Here is a 16608-nt window from a genome sequence, read left to right as displayed (position 1 = left end):
TTACCCCGTACCGGCGCTGGCCTTTCATTAGGCACACGGCTCTGCTCGTGTTGACTGACAGACTCCCACATGAAGGCCAGCCCCATTCCACATTCCCAGTCTGACCACGTGGCCCCACAAAAAGACCAAACAGAACCCTAAGCAGCACGGGTAGACGACTAGAAAGCAGATCATCACTTTCATCTATCAAAAAGAGAGAGAGAGAAAGAAATATATTTGAAGATACAAACCAGCAGTGGTGGAAGGTAGCGAAATAAATGTAGTGAAGTCCTGTGCTTAAACGTGCACTGCGTAATCAGGTTGGGGGTCCACTACCATGGAAATCAGGGGTGTAGTGGGTGTAAAATAAAAAAAAAATAAAAAACTAATATAAAATAGCTACTTGTCAAACCGGAGCTATTGGCAATGGTGAAAACAACCTGCATAGACTCATGATATCTGCAGTACTGTCCTATAATGACCTGAGACATGAGGGACCAGGACTGAACCAGGACTAAAACAGGACATCACGAATCATGTACCCCCACTTAAATAATCCCCACTACACCTTTGCCTGTAATGTTCCACAATATGGTGATAAACTATATCAGACGCATTTTTATTTATAGGTGTTTTTATTGCTCAAAAATACCTGTAAAAATATGCCTGTAAATTGTCCTAGTCGCTGCTTGTTTCTATGGAGATTGAAACGTTGGAGGTAAAGCAATAGCATTTCTATGGAGACAAGTAAAGATTATTGGCCCTTTTTGAGCCAATTTTTCACCCGTGTGACTGTTTTTGGGATCGGGGTCGTGTTCTCACTTAATCTTGTGCAAGTCATGCTTCGTGTCGTAAACATGGGGTAACGAGAATCGATTAATACCTCACAACCAGCTCCCGATCGGCAATAGTAGGTCGCAAGAATATCAGACCTGTTTGAAATCCTGTCGCCTCTTGTGACTGTTTTGCACTGCTGAAGTAGTTCGTACAGTGTGAGAACATGAATCGTGGGCTGTGAACTTATACTCCCTGCAATTTGGTCGTACAGTTTGAGCTGGGGCTGAGTGAAACGATCAAAAATATCACTCAGTGTATGTCCGGCATAACTGGCAGGCCCTCTACCAGAAAACTTACACAGTGCACATTTAAGTATACATTTTAGGTATCTGTACTTTACTTGAGTACATATTATAATGGATCCTTTTTACTTCACTACATTTGAGAGCAGGTATCTACTTTCTACTCCACTATATTTTTTTAACTGGACTTTAACTTACTGAAAAGTAAAAGTATTTCTTATTATTGTCTGAGACGTGCTGAAAAGGCTGAGGGTTTATTTTTAACACTTTTATCATTTGAGGAAACAAATATGCAAACAAAACCAGCTCAGTTGTTTCTATTGAACAAAACTCACACAAATCAGCTTCAAAATCACTGCATTTGAAGCCTCATAACACCTCAAAATCTGTGTGAAATACTTTTACTTTTTACTCCTTAAGTACATTTTTAAGGTACTTTAAGTGTAAGTGTATTTTTTTCATGTGTTAATTTACTTTTTTTGCTCCGGTATCTGTACTTTTACCTAACCCTTCCTGGCAAACATGTTTTATATAACCGTGCATAGCTTTCCAACAATAAAAGATAGAAACTTACTTCTTTTCCTTGAGAGTTTTTTCCCAGCATTATCCTATATCACACGTGTGATGATGTTGGGAAAATGAGTGTCCAATAGAAACTTCCGGCAAACACATGCGCTCCATCCATTTTCACTGGCCCAAACTTTCCCAAAGAGTGTAGCGAGTCAAGATGTTTGACTGCTCTGAGCGTCTGTGTTCATAACAATTGATAAAGCATTGTTCATGGTGCATTGTGTAACTTTTCTGGTGGAGGATCCATCACATGCTTTTCTTCATGGAAATGTTTATTGCTTTGTCTGGGATGTTTCACAGTATGGCATTAAACCTTTTTAAGTTCACGGAGACCAAACCACACGAAGTTACCAGTCAGATCTGTGGAGCGATGACCCCGCTCACAGTCAGAATGCCTGTTTTTCTGGGTATTTTTGAGCTATAAAACCACCTGTGATTGAATGAATGTAAGGTAGAGCTGTTTAAAGTTATACTGTGGAACATTCCAGGCAGAGCAATAACATATTCATATAGAAACAAGCAGGTGATGGACCCCCAACCAAAACGTTACGCACCTTCAAGCAGATTTTTTCATGTGACACTTTTACTTTTACCTGAGTTTTTTTTTTTTCTTTTTTTCTCTCTGTATCTGTACTTTTACTTAAGTAACAAAACTGAGTACTTCATCGACCAGAAATACAACCAGCCTACAAACTACTGACTCCAGGCTGCTTGGTATTCTACTGCAGAATGCCAACAGAAAGTGTAAATTCAAAAAAGAGCGAATCATCAATATTCAGGTCGGTACATTGTTAGAGCCGCTGCATTCACATAGATAATTGGCTTGCTTTGCGGATACTGTATTAAAAAGGAAGAGAAAAAAAAAGAGTTGTGCAAAGAAGGAGAGGATGCACGTGGCTAAATGCAGGGCTAGAGTTTAGAATGTTCTTATCTGAAGGTGCCCAGGCAATCAAAAGAACAGCTGAGCTTTTTTAGGAGAGTCTAAAAGGGATGGAAATTACCGTCCGGAATCTCCATGAAGTTCTTAAAATCTTACGGTTTATTTAAGGGAAAGCTGTTGGGCGTTTGGAATGGAAAGTGGGAAAGGTAAGTTTTGATAACTTGTTTCGAAGTACATGCCCTTGATCCAGAATTCATACTCCTTCATACTTTACAGATTCGGAAGTAAATGCCATCAGCGGTAAAATGAAGACTGCATATGTATGTGCTGTTTGGAATCATCTTGAATTTGGCACCCTTGTCTCGTCTAATCGCATGTACCCAGTGCGCTCGGAGCGGAGTCCTGCACGGGTCCACTTTTGGAGACCTGCACCCGCCCACACCCGCGCAGTACAGCACCGCACGTGCCCATTAACCCGTGATTATATCAAAATTAAATCTGCATCCGCCCGGACCCGTTAACATTTCACCCGTTACCTGCCCGTGCCCATGATAAAACGGGGTCAACCTATTAGTCCGACAGCCCAATAGTCCAGGACTAAAACAGGACTAAACTAGAACTGAACTAACGCTGTGTCATTAGCGGATTATAAACATATACGCAAAGCCGATCGCCAGGATTACACCAGGACTGAAACAGTGTCATTTGCATAAATATATACACGCCGTAACCGCCGAGCTGATCGCTAAGACTACAGCAAGACTGGACCAGGTCTAAACGAGGACTGAACCAGGACTTAATCAGGACTAAACCAGGCCACCGAGCCGATCGCTTCCACTAATGGTTTAATGTAATAAATACACTAAAGTCTCACTCTCAGCCTGATCTGCCATCGTTTAACTTGTTTCCGGGGCAACGGATGTTCTGGGGTCAAGTATTTTTCTCCCGTTCGTCGTTCACCTGATCCGCCTGTGTGTAATAAGTATCCACCTGCAAAATTCAGCAACTATTTGCAGGGACCTGGTGCAGGATTCTGGCTTGGAGTTGTATATCATTGGGAAAATGATGAAAACTGAGGTATGGGTGTAATTGTTGATTAGCTGAACATGATGGAACACTACATGACATTTAGAAGAAGAAAACTGGGGCTGGGAGGTTGTAATCACATCTTTCCAAACATCTTCCTGGTTTGTGACATAAGCGTGAATAAAGCCTGTTCCGAAGTACGCTTTTTATACATTTTTCCCATAGAAAAACTCAAATATTTAGAGTCCAAAAGCATGGCAAAGGCGAGCCAGCTACATGGTAACTAATATCCCTAACGTGCTTGTTTTGAGGCCAAAAACAAATTTAACACACCAGATTTGCCAAACATACGTTCATATGTTGGCCGTTTATAAAGTATAAATCAAAGAGCTTAGACTTGGACATAGACAGTTTATTTATTGATCCATAAGGGAAATCATTTGGACATAGTAGCTCACAAATCACAATATGATATAAAAACAAAGAGCAAAAATATAAATGGCAATAGTAAATTCTAAAAAAAGTAGCAAAAAAAGATAGCAAGAGACACGTGTCAAATAAAGCAAAAACTATGTACAAGTCAAAAGATAAGTAATAAAATATAACATCTGGTTCATTCGGTCTTCCGATAATTTATGTTATTAGGTTCTTTTTTTCAGAGTTTTGTTTTCATACCTGACAGTTTTGGCTGCTCCCTGCGGTCTTCCTCAGAGTGGACACGTGATGTTGCTGTGACGTGTCCGGTCAGCTGATTTATACTGGCGCTGTCTTCTTACCAGTGGAGGCAGGACGACAGCGCCATCTGCAGTTCGACTTCCTCAGGATGGTTACCCAGGCATGTGAGAGTAAAAAAGCACCCTCGTCCCGGTTTATATTTTTGCTCTTGGTCTGAAAAAAGAACCAAATAACATAGTTTAGCACAGAGCTGATTACCCCTGAACAAGCTTGTAAACTTGTAAACTTTTTTTTTTTTCTGAACATCTGTGGAATAAATGAATGACAAATGTACTTCCAGAACTGGGGAGAGTGGGCCGTCAATGTTGAGCTCCATATGGCTGCTCACGAGAACAAAAGAAGGAAAAAAAATCACAAGGGACTGAAAAACATGGCTGATTTTTACAGAATTAGAACAACGCACTAAACTCTGCTAATATGAGGTGAGATAAATATGATTTTGTTCAAACTGACCAATGAGCTAATGTAAAACTAAAGGAGATTTTCACATTGTAAATACTAAATGTATAATGTGATCAGTTTGTTCCATTGTGCTTTTGTTTACTTTTAACATTCTTTTGACTAATGCATCTCTGGGCATGTTGCTGCCAGAGACAGGGCAGATTTCCATGGTAAAGTCATTTAAAAATAAAAATAAAAAAAAGTATCGCCCACCACCCGGTTCCAGAAATTAATTTCTAATTCATTTTTCCACATAAACTTTCTTGTTCAGGGCTAATCTACATAGAAACTCATGATCACAAGACGCTCAGTGTACCATTTGTTCTTTTGAATTTCATTTAAGAATGAAAAATAATAAAATGGGAAAGCAGATTGTTATTTCATTTGCGTTTTAGTGTCAAACAATACACAGATTTCAACGTCTATATTTTATTTAAAGTTTATTTCAAATAATACCAAAAAAAAAAAAAATGTCTCAGTGCCTATTTTAATTTAGATATTTTATTAATTAAAATATTTTATGCAAGATGACTCGTTTCCCGAGACTCCTGGGAACTAACTGTGGTTGTTTTTGTTCATTTTTTGGAGCCCAATTAGGCCTTATGTACCGTACTTTTTGAACTGCTCCGGAGTATAAGTTGCACCAGGCAAAAAATTTGTAATGAAGAAGAAAAAAACATATATTAGTCACACTGGACTATAAGTAACACTTTCTGGGGAAAATTCATTTTATAAAAGTTATAGTAATAACAATAGAACAGAGAACAACAGGCTGTAAACATAATATATGAACAGTTATTCACATAATTATAGCATAAACAATTTAACACAACAAATATACCTAAATCCATTGAATTCTTTATCCTCGGTGTCAGTTCTGAGCAACTCCGTGAACTCCGGAGGTAAACATAGTGCCGCTTCCTCTTCTGTGTAGCTGTCGTCAGACTCAGCATCAGTTCCAGTTAGAATTATTCCGGCCTTTCTGAATCCCAACAGGATGGTTTTGGTGTCACTGGAGTCCAGGCTTTGTCGATCCATCCAATGAATTTCAGGAAAGTTGCATGGCGCATCCTCCCAGTGGCCTTGAAGCTGTGTTCTGCATCCCCGCCTTTTGACAGTCCCTCACATGTTTTTGCTCACTCCAAACTTTCTTTCTGCTGCTCGATTACCGTTTTAAATTTTCAGTGGTACAAAAGTAATGCTGCAATCGACTGACATGATACCAGTTATTTTAATAGATCCATGGATACCGGACATAACAGCGGTTTTCTGCAGAAGACATGCGTAGACATGCCCTTATTACTGTAGGTACGGCGGCACCATCGCCTCCATCCACGTTACTGTAAAACAACAAATAGACGCACACCATTGATTTTTTAAATTAGGCTATTTTCCCGGCTTCTCGTCATATCCTTTCCCAGGAATCAGGAAATAGTTTTGATCAGATTTCCCAGGATAAAACCCAAGTCACATGAAGGTAACTTGTCCTTTGGTAACTAGCACAGAAATGGATTCATGTTCCAAATAAAGACAGAAAAAGACCCTTGTGTCCAAAGTCATGCCCAGGAGTTCATTCTTCTTAAGTAAAAAGTCTTCCAAAATATATCCCCAATTACAAGGTTCTAGAAATTATGTGCTCTCACGCATATTATGTGACATATTTTTAATTGAACAAAAATATGTAAAACCATTTAATTAGTGCACTGTGAAACCGTGTGTGAAATGTATAAAGTCTTATTTCTTCTATCCACCGCATCTTACTAAGCATTTGTAGTACTTTTTCTCTATGCACAGCCCCGTTCCTTAATTTATTCTACCATCACACTCTCTCAGCCTCAGAAGTGTAGTGGCCGTCCTGCTTAATGGAATCTCACAGGCTCACTCTTACATGAGTAAATGAGAAATTAAGCATCACAGACAGTTGCTCATTCTGGCCTAATTAAAGTTTTAATAGCTCCATGTTGGGGACACTGTGTTATGTGAGAAACAGCCTCGTCAATTACAATCACAAGGTAAAAAAAAAATGAAACAAAAAAAAAAGTAATGGTGGAAAACAAAGATGAAAATCTAGGAAAAACCTACTTACTCCGGTTTAATGTTTTCACCTTGTTTTGGAGAATTGATTGACAAACTGAGCATTAAAGTTTCTGTACACATTTTTACATGTGTCTGAGCTGTTGTTTACATTGTGTTATAAAGCGATTTATTGTCTGTGAATCAGGAAGTGTGCAGTTAGCATGCTAGTTGTTTTAGCATTACTGGGACTCAAAGTACTACATATTTGTATTCATATATCAAATCCTTAATAATAATAAATAATATACGTAGTGATTAAGAGAGTGTACCTGTTGTTGTACTTTGTGGTGAGGACCTGAGCTGTTGCACAGACCGAGTGGATGGCGTCATTAAGTCTGCACAGGATGTCACAAGGCTCAACTGTCCTCGTAGCGGAGGCAGGAAACAGATGTTTCCTCAGAGCTGCAGAGAAACAGAAATCCACACCATGAAGACTGTAAGTTCACACTGTTGGCTTCTGGAAGACGGATCAGACCTACTGATAAATCACATTAATATATAGACAGTGTTGGGAAGGTTACTTTTAAAATGTAATCCCCTACAGATTACAGATTACACACCCCAAAATGTAGTTTGTAACGTAATCCATTAAATTACTTAAAGTGAGTAACGTAATCTGATTACTTTGGATTATTTGATATTGTCATGTTTTTTTAAACGACATGAATGTAGCAACCACATCCTGAAAATTCTTGTTTGTTGTCTTCAAATTGTCTGAGCCCAAGTCTCCATGAATAAGCAACTGTTTGCTGTAGAGAAACAAAGACCACGATATCTTAATATAAGAGGTTTTGTCTGTTAAAAGACAGTAACAAGATCAGCCTTTCCTTCACCATATTAAAACATATTATTGATAGAAAAATTATATGAGATCACCTTAAATTATGTCAACCTACTGTTAGGTGTCATGTTGTTTAGACCTGGTTTAGTCCTGGTTTAGTCGTGGTTTAGTCCTGATTTTTAGACCTGGTCTAGACCAGGTCTTTAGTTCTGGTTTAGTCGTGGTTTAGTCCTAGTTTAAACCTGGTTCACTCCTGCTTTAGTCCTGGATTAGTCTTGGTTTATTCCTGGTGTTAGTCCTGGTGTTAGTCCTGGTGTTAGTTCTGGTTTAGTCCTGGTGTTAGTCCTGGTTTAGTCCTGGTGTTAGTTCTGGTTTAGTCCTGGTGTTAGTTCTGGTTTAGTCCTGGTGTTAGTTCTGGTTTAGAGGCGCACAGGAGGAAGCGCAGTTTACGCGAGAAAACACGGTCCACACGAGACGGCGGTGTCCGCGCTGTAACTACGGAAGGAGACGTGGTCCGCGGGTTCTCAGGTTGATGACGATGATGAAGGTGTGTGTTTGTGTGTGTGTGTTTGTGTGTGTTTGTGTGTGTGTGTTGTGTGTGTGTGTGTGTTGTGTGTGTGCACGTCCCCATGTGGCAGGTCACTATAGGACAGTAGTGCAGATATTATGAGTCTATGCAGGTTGTTTTCACCAGTGCCAGTAGCTCCGGTTTCACATTTAAGTTGTAGGCGATTTTATATTTTTATATATATATTTCACATTGGGAGAAGAATTTCCAAGACACAAATGCGTTTTTACCAATGCACTGCTGCTTCCACTGTGTGACTGACACCGCCAACTTTAACATGACATTTCCATCGCTCTTATTGCGCGCGCTCTGTTTGGGTTTCAGGCAATGAGTGAAATTACCGAAATAAAAAAATAAAGAAATGGGATGTAGCACAAAATGTGAAAACAGGAAAATACCACCTTGTAATCCACTTATTTCAGCAAAGTAACTGTAATCCAATTACCACTCATTGAAACAGTAACTGTAACAGAATACAGTTACTCATAATTTGTACTCTGATTACATAACGGCGGTACATGTAATCCGTTACTCCCCAACACTGTATATAGATAACGCTTTTCCTCCTTCAAGGTACTCAAAGCTCACTTTTACCAAACTTTTAGAGGAAATGTACCCAATTTTTCATGTAAAATTGTTTTGCTCCTGTACAGATATATAGCATAAGAAGCTCTTGGGGTCAAAATGAATATAATATAAATTATAATTATTAATGTAAATTAATATAAAGCATTTCTTTGGTCCACAAATCAGGAAATGTGTTGTTAGCATGACTGCATTGACTGTGGTGTGTTAGAAGACACCATGTTGTCTATCCTTATCCTTAGTTTAATGTGACATCAACAATTTGCCAGTTGTTGGCCTAGTTTATGATATTTATGTACTTAGTGTGCCTGTCCTTTGTGAAACTAAAACTGCCACGGTGTTTTCTTTGTCTGCACAAACCAACTAAGGGGAAATTATTATTTCTCTATAGCTTCAGAAAATGGTGCCATTATTCAACCCCAAAGATGTGATTATTATCAGTCAAAAAGACTTCAAGTCATGAGATTAATAAAGCCAGATTATGGATCATAAGTTTGAATATTTCACAAACGTTAAATCTTGCACAGAGGTAAACAAGCACCTACTTTCTAAGTTATGACATGACTGAGATGAGGTTATGACATTATTAAACTCTAGAACGTGAATGCAGCCCTATTACTCTTTTATTTTACATGTGAATACTCTTTTAAAGAGAGGATATTTTTATACTTTTTGTAGCTTTTCAGTTAGGACATTGTTCCCTCATCAAAAACATGCCAGAAGAGGTTTTATATGTCATCCATTTGTTTTCCCAAACACCTTTCAAACCCTCCACATGGTTAGCAGAACGATTCTGTCTTAGCCCAAAAGTCTACATCACCAATGTTCCTGAATGACAGTTTTCTAAAAAAAAATATACAAAAGTATGACACCAAATACATTTATACACTACTAATACATTACATCTTCACAAACCTGATATAGTGTGTAGTAGTTTCATTAGCAGAATCCATGTTGATTAGAGGTTTAATGATATTCAAGTCTCACGATACAAAATCGTCACAGTATGAGCGTCATGGTACGATATTTATTGTGATATTGTGGGAAAGCTCACGATATGGTGAGGAGGCTCATGATTAGGGATGTATGCATATATCAAAATCTCTCGATTTTCACAATATAAATCTCATGGTACGATATTTGTTGCGATATTTCGTGGAGGCTAACAAAAGTGTTAATGTGCTACTTTTTCCTCTTAAAATGCCTTGACAAGACTTAATCCAAAGAACTAAGACTCAAAAGTGCTTAGAACTGTTATTTCTTCATGTAGTTTACACTGAAATGGAGCAAAGGATCATGGTCTATGTAGTTCCCTCTGTCTTTTTTAGCTATTTCTGCATCATAACTCTTAATTTAAGCAGAGACTTGTAATTGAATATATTGTAATATTATTGTGAGAACTTTGACGATACGATATCACGATATTTTGGTTATTGTTACATCCATAATGTTGATTGAAGTCGAGTGAGGGAAGTGGGACTCCAGCTCGTCAAATTGAAAATGAAACGTATTAAACATTTTAATACATTGTTTTCAAAACAATAAAAGTTACCGTGGCGATCTAAATATGTTATGTGTGAGCAATACCCCATAGAAGTGTGATACCCCCTTTTTAAATAAAGGAACTTTCAGGTAGCATGTTGTCCGTATTATTGCAGCCCACATCACCTCCTCGACATGAAAGAGGTGGCTTTTCTAACCCTGAATGGCTGCTGCTCCTGGGGAAGTGCACTCAGGAAAGTGCCGTGGATGACCGGTAAACACTGGCAGACAGGAGCCCAGTGATCGTGAACATCTGAGAGCCCTCAATTACGCCCCCCGCAGGTGTCCCCTGAGAAAACCGCCACAGACAGCACCGCCATAGACGGCACGTCCAGAGGCGAGAGCTGAGCAGAACAGCCAACACCTGGCTTCAATCACATTAGCATGCGCACCTCGCCGCCGCTAGCTTTTAGCTGCCGTGTAAAAAATGCAGATTCCAGGAGATGGGCACGACCAATGGGATTAGCCCGCCAGGTCCTCTGTCCACCTACAGTGATTGTCAATGCTACAGTGGGGTGTTTGCTACATGCAGCCGTGAAAAGAGCGTAATAATGGTCCAAATGGTGGGTTGGAGAGCGGATTAGAGTTGTTGTGGTTTTCAGAAAGCAGCGGGAGGAAATATAAAAACACAAACAGAACAGTATGAGAGAGTTTTCAGTGCTACTTGGGAAATGAGCGATAAAGCAGTGGATTTTGTTCTGGGGAAGTGAAGCCGGATTTTAATTAATTTGTTTCAAGGTTGTGTTTTTTGAAAACTGAATTGCTACATTGTGCCTGACCCCCATGTAAAAATTAAGCTATTTCATTGATTGGTACTTTTTCCTTCTTTTATTTTCCAAATATTTTTCCTCTTTTTTATTTGAGTAATAAAAATCCAAAATTAAATTTTACAAACAAAATACACACAAAAAAGCAAATGTTTATTTTTATTTTAATGTATTTTATAATGTATTTTAACCTTCCTATCACATATTTATTGTGTGTTCTACAGATTGTTTTGCTTTCATGGTATAAGGTTGAGTGACATCACTGGGTGAATTAGGTACATAAAAAAAGTTAAAAATGAAATAAAAGGGGACAAATGAAATGTAAGAAGTCAGTTTATGTACACTATCAGTTTTATTCAGGGGAAGGCATCATGGATATATGGAATTATATATAGATAAATCAATAGGCACTTTATTGATGCTGAAGGAAATTTGATTTTCAGTAATAAAACATATTATTATTATTATTATTGTTATTATTATTATTATTATTAATTTCATTTAATCTTTATGTAGACTATAGGTTTTATTTATTTATTTTAGATAGCCCTTAAAGGTGCACTATTTAACATTTTGGCTGTCACCTGCTTGTCATTGCTTTGCCTGGAATGTTCCACGGTATGACATTAAGCAGCTTTACGTTACATTTGTTACATTACAGGTGGTGTAATGTAGCTTGTCCATTTCAGAAGCCGGGTGCCAGCTAACATGTGAAAGTAATGACAGAAGCAAGCAAAGTTTTAAAATGTTTATTGAATATAGGCGAGTTTCAGTTGACGTCATTGTTATTAAAAGCCCGTGTTGCATGCTGGGAAATATTTTGATCGGAGGCAAGAAACACGATAGCGGTCAAACACAGTGCGTAACCTCGCGTACTTATCCCCGATAATGGTACATTTCTGCTGCATAATCGGATGCACAAATAGAGGCACGGAAGAAGGAAAATGTCTTTTTTGTATTCTGAGTGAAAAGAACCGCTAACGGTGAATTAAACGGCTTTCAAACATTCGCAGAGCAAACGTAGAAGATCCTAACAAACCATCGACTCCAACAAGTTCAACAATGCATCGAGACTCTTGGAGGATTTCATCTTTTCTGCTGTGAATGGCCCAGAAATTTCCACCTAGTCATTGTGGATATCGCTGAAGTGAATATTTGTCCAGGTAGTTGGCGATTCTGACCAGAAATTTGGTTTCGTCCACCTTTTGTCGGGGTTGAAAAGGGTGATTTGGCTCCATCGACGCTTATGACCAGTTTCTGGTCAAATGGTCTTGGGTCCTCTGCCGTTAGACTGGATAAATAACCAGGATCGATACCCTTTACGTGCTTTCTCGCTCTGTCCGTCATGTTGAATTAATGTTTCTTGCTGCCGACCAAAATAATTCCCAGCATGCAACGCGCACTTTTGTCAACAATGAAACTCGCCTATTGATTGAAAATTGCTGTGCAGTAAAGTGACCTGTAAAATAAAATTAAATAAGTAAAATAAGTACATTTAATTTAAGTAATTGTGGGAAATTAATTGTACTTACCCTCTTGTGTTGTCTGCCTCAGGTGTTCCGGCCAAAAGAGTCCCTGAATAGCCGGAGCACCTTAAGAAGGTTCCGGGGCAGGCAACCATTTTGTTAGGAGGAGGGGAGCGGAGATATTTAAAATTTCCTATTTAGTATTTTTAAATGAATAATAAAACACTGCTAATTTAAAAAAGATATATATTTTTGTACTTGATGTAACTGAGAATCTAGAGTGCTGTTTTGATATTTAACTTTTTAAATATTGAATTGAAATTGTTTGAACTTACCTGCACTTTAAGATGGGCGCACCCGATTAGAGGAGGTGGCCTTTAAAAAGGAGCCAGCCAGAGTCATGCATGGGTCCATTTTTTGAGACCCGCACCCGTGCAGTTCAGCACCGCACCCGCCCATAAACCCGTGATTATATCAAAGTTTAACCCGCACTCGCCCGGACTCCGTTAACATTTCACCCGTTATCCTCCCATGCCCGTGATAAATCACATACAGATTACATGCATTTTAACTGAAGCATCCGTCAGAATATGAACTGAAAAGTTACGACTTCAAGAATTACAATCTTGAAATTAAATGAAACGGTTACGCTTCAGTATGAACACAAATTCACAGACGCAACTCGACGTCATCACTTCACAGGCTGTATTTACTGAACAGAAGAAACGCTGATCAAGATGCCAGACTTTTGCACCACACATGCCACAGACTGAACCAAGACTAACCCAGGACTGAACTAGAATTAAACAGGACTAAACCAGGACAAAACCAGAACTGAACCAGGACTCACTGTTTTTATACCTCAAAAATACCTAGAAAAACACACATTCTGACTGTGGCATGGCTCACCTCTCCACAGATCTGAGCTGTAACTTGGTCTGGTTTGGTCTCCGTGAAGGTAAAAAGATTTAATATCGTACCGTGACAAAGCAATCACACCGTCCACCAGAAAAGTTACACAACGCACCTCTCTTTTTCATGGTGGTCCTTTACTAGTACTTACAAAATGTCTCATTACGAATACCACGTGTCTAATACATTTCTCAGCAGTTCCATAATCGTCACCAGTCTGTCACGCCATCCAGGCTTGATTAACTCCACACCGTTACACGTGATACATGAAAGGTCAAGAGTGTGATTCCCACCTCCTCTCGACACAGAACGATCCACTTAAGATCCGCGCCCTCCCCTCCACTCCAACACAACCCTTCCGGTACAAATCAAGTCTTGGAATATTAGTCCGGACCTCATAAATCACACAAGCCCATTGGACAAAAGGCAAGGAACGGCAAAGGGTTCAACTTCTGCCTGCGATAAGATGACCCATTCAGAGCAAAGGCTTGTGGGTAGTAGATTATCTGAACAACCCAGGTCAGGGTCCTCCGCGTTGGAGGATAATTATTACTGTACGAACCGATGACACGCTTCTGCTGCTTCTTTGCCCTATCCGATGTAAGCAGAATAGACAGTGTAGAAGAAGAAAAGCGCGTGCGTATAAGCGCGTGTGTGTGTGGGTGACTTGCACACCGAAAAACCACGACCGAGGCAGCGCTACTTTGTTCCCTACGTTATTGGTCTGTCGTTCTTTATTAGAAAGCTAATGCAAGTGTCTGTTCTAATAGCGGAGAGCAGCTTTTCTTTTCGCTTTTTCTTCCCCTTCTTTCACCAACCTTTTTCTATTCCATGCGCGTTAATCTGTGCAGTGGCTGCCGATGATAAGGCGGGCCACATTCGCTTACTGGGTTTTCTTTCTTCGCAGCAAAATCTTACAAAGAAAGAGAGAAAGAAAAGCGGAACTTTTGCAGGTGGGTTTTTCTGTCGACTTTGCATTGTGATTCTTCAGAGGTAGCCTGTTGATATTAAAGCGGAGAATCCTTAAAGAGAAGCAAGGCCCGCTTTGTTTTAGGCAAAAAAGAAAGCTGGAGTTTTACGGTCTTTGAAGTGCGCAAAGTGTAGGAGCTTATGAGGTATTGTTCTAGGGGAGAGGGGATAAATTGGAGAGTGAATTGAAATCTGCAGGCTTAACTCGGACTGACGCTGGCATTGTAAAGATCAAACATGTCTGTAGCAGAGGCTGAATGCAAACGGCAGAACAGGACCTAAGTGGGAGAGAAAAAAAGCATTTGGAGGAAAACAGTCTCACGGTTAGATCTGATGCAACTGCTTCATGTTCAATGGAGAGTACTGGAAAGTCAGCTAAAAATATGAACATGTCAGTCGCTTGACGCTTATTAAAGCAGGCCTAATGTGCAAAATCGACTTTTCAGAGCTTTTAGCCATGTCATAATTGTTGCTGTTTCTCATTTACCCTCTCAAAGTTGTTTTTCGAGTGATTTGTGCATGTTTGAGTAATCTTTAATCACTTATTTTCAAGATGTCATATTGCCAATCAGTCCCAGTTTTACTCTCCACCGGTATGCACCCAGAACTCTGTACTTACTTCATTTTACAATTTTATTTTCTTAACTGTTAACTGATACATGTAGGATTTGGAAGCGGTACAAATAGAAAATATACCTAGAAAATATATCTTGTGATGACATTTATGGTGATGTTTGCTCTCATTGGGCATCAGTTTTATATCGTCAAAGTCAGCGGATTTCTTTCTTTTATTCATTTGTTTTAGATGAATGAGACTTAAAATATGCAAATGATAACAGAATGATTCATGGGTGTCACAGATTATAATTACATAGCAGACATAAGCACAATAGGTCTTCTTTAAAATATCAAATGGTGTTGTTTTGTTTGTTAAGAATAAAATAATAGGGCTTTTTTTTACTGAGGACATGCCAGTGGTGCTGGAAAAAACTCAAGCATGCATAAAGAGGATAAAAGAGAGACTGACTGACAGTTGTAGGTTTCAGTCAGATGTCTCTTTCCTGTGGTTGGAGTGGTTTTGTTCCTGTGTGACACTCACAGCAGTGTTCTGTTGTGTCAACACCTTTGAAGCTTTTACCCATCAGTCCACGTGTCTGTGCAATAATCAACCATTTATCAAGAGAAAGGGCTCGTACTGGGCTCCGGCATTCCACCGCACTGCAGCTCCTCTCATTACCTTTAATTATTTGGAATTCCTGTGGCACCGGAGCGGTCAATATGGAACTTTACTCCTTTAGGCACTCTATTCATGTTCTGCATTACCTTCCTTCATAGTGTTAATATTTCTATCAAAAACTGAACTGAAACTTTAGAAAATAATAAAATCAGATGCAGCCTGTTTTTAAGTTTGAGCAAGACTTAAATAGTTAGGTATAGATACTGTATATTAGCTATCAAGGAGAGTTTGAATAATACTTGCTAAACATGCATAGATGACAAAAGCACTTAAAGCAGGGATACTCACTGCACGGCCAAGCTTTAATTGGTGGCTTGCAAGCTTATACCAAAAATAGTAACACAGCCAATATATTTTTTCAAATGTGCTACATAAACATAAGTGAACATGTCAACACCAACATCTGCATTACACAAAGTATAAAACAAGGCTTAAATAATGGTGTTTCCTAAAGGGGACAGCGTGACACCAGCAACGAGTGACGCATTGGTCCACATATAAACGACCTGTACCCGACCGATGCTTTCAACTAACCCACCGACAACTCCAACCGCAAAAAATATTTGAAAATATTGCACCCGATGTGCTGCCTGACCCACAGTTTAAAAAGTAATCCATGCTCTTGATTAACATCGTCTAAATAAAGTGAACAACATAAATAGAGTGAAATGAGAGCTGCTCTAAACCTGCACATGTCTGATCTCTGAAAACATGAACCATCTCCAACGCGACACACACACAGAACAAACTCACCATCATCACCAACATCCCTCTGTCACAGAGAGAACACTAATAATCCACTGAGTCGTGTCCTTTAGTCTGACAGAAGCTGACCACATCAGCGCACAAGGAAAGAGCTGCTTTTTTCAGCGCTTAGAGTTTATGCAAATGAGCCATGTGGTTTTAAGTTTTGTTTCTGTAAAAGATAAACACATGTGTCAAAGCTGCATTAAACACATTATAATCTCAAACGGGCTGATGTGGCTCTATGTGGT

At 39.2% G+C, this 16608-nt stretch overlaps 1 long non-coding RNA gene across 1 annotated transcript; it reads right to left on the bottom strand.

The window, feature by feature from the left end:
• Positions 1-4088: 4088 nt before the first annotated feature.
• On the bottom strand, positions 4089-7111 carry LOC129410691 (uncharacterized). Its single transcript, XR_008632992.1, has 3 exons — positions 7056-7111; positions 5552-6050; positions 4089-4416 (listed from the first exon to the last, which is right to left on the bottom strand). It is a non-coding gene; the product is annotated as an uncharacterized LOC129410691 (long non-coding RNA).
• Positions 7112-16608: the final 9497 nt, after the last annotated feature.

This window comes from Boleophthalmus pectinirostris, unplaced genomic scaffold (assembly GCF_026225935.1).
Source record: "Boleophthalmus pectinirostris isolate CB_2022bp ecotype Guang Dong unplaced genomic scaffold, ASM2622593v1 HiC_scaffold_23, whole genome shotgun sequence".
Lineage (NCBI taxonomy): Eukaryota > Metazoa > Chordata > Actinopteri > Gobiiformes > Gobiidae > Boleophthalmus > Boleophthalmus pectinirostris.
The sequence above is the reverse complement of the archived record's forward strand: the minus strand, read 5'-3'. Positions and strand labels throughout refer to the sequence as shown.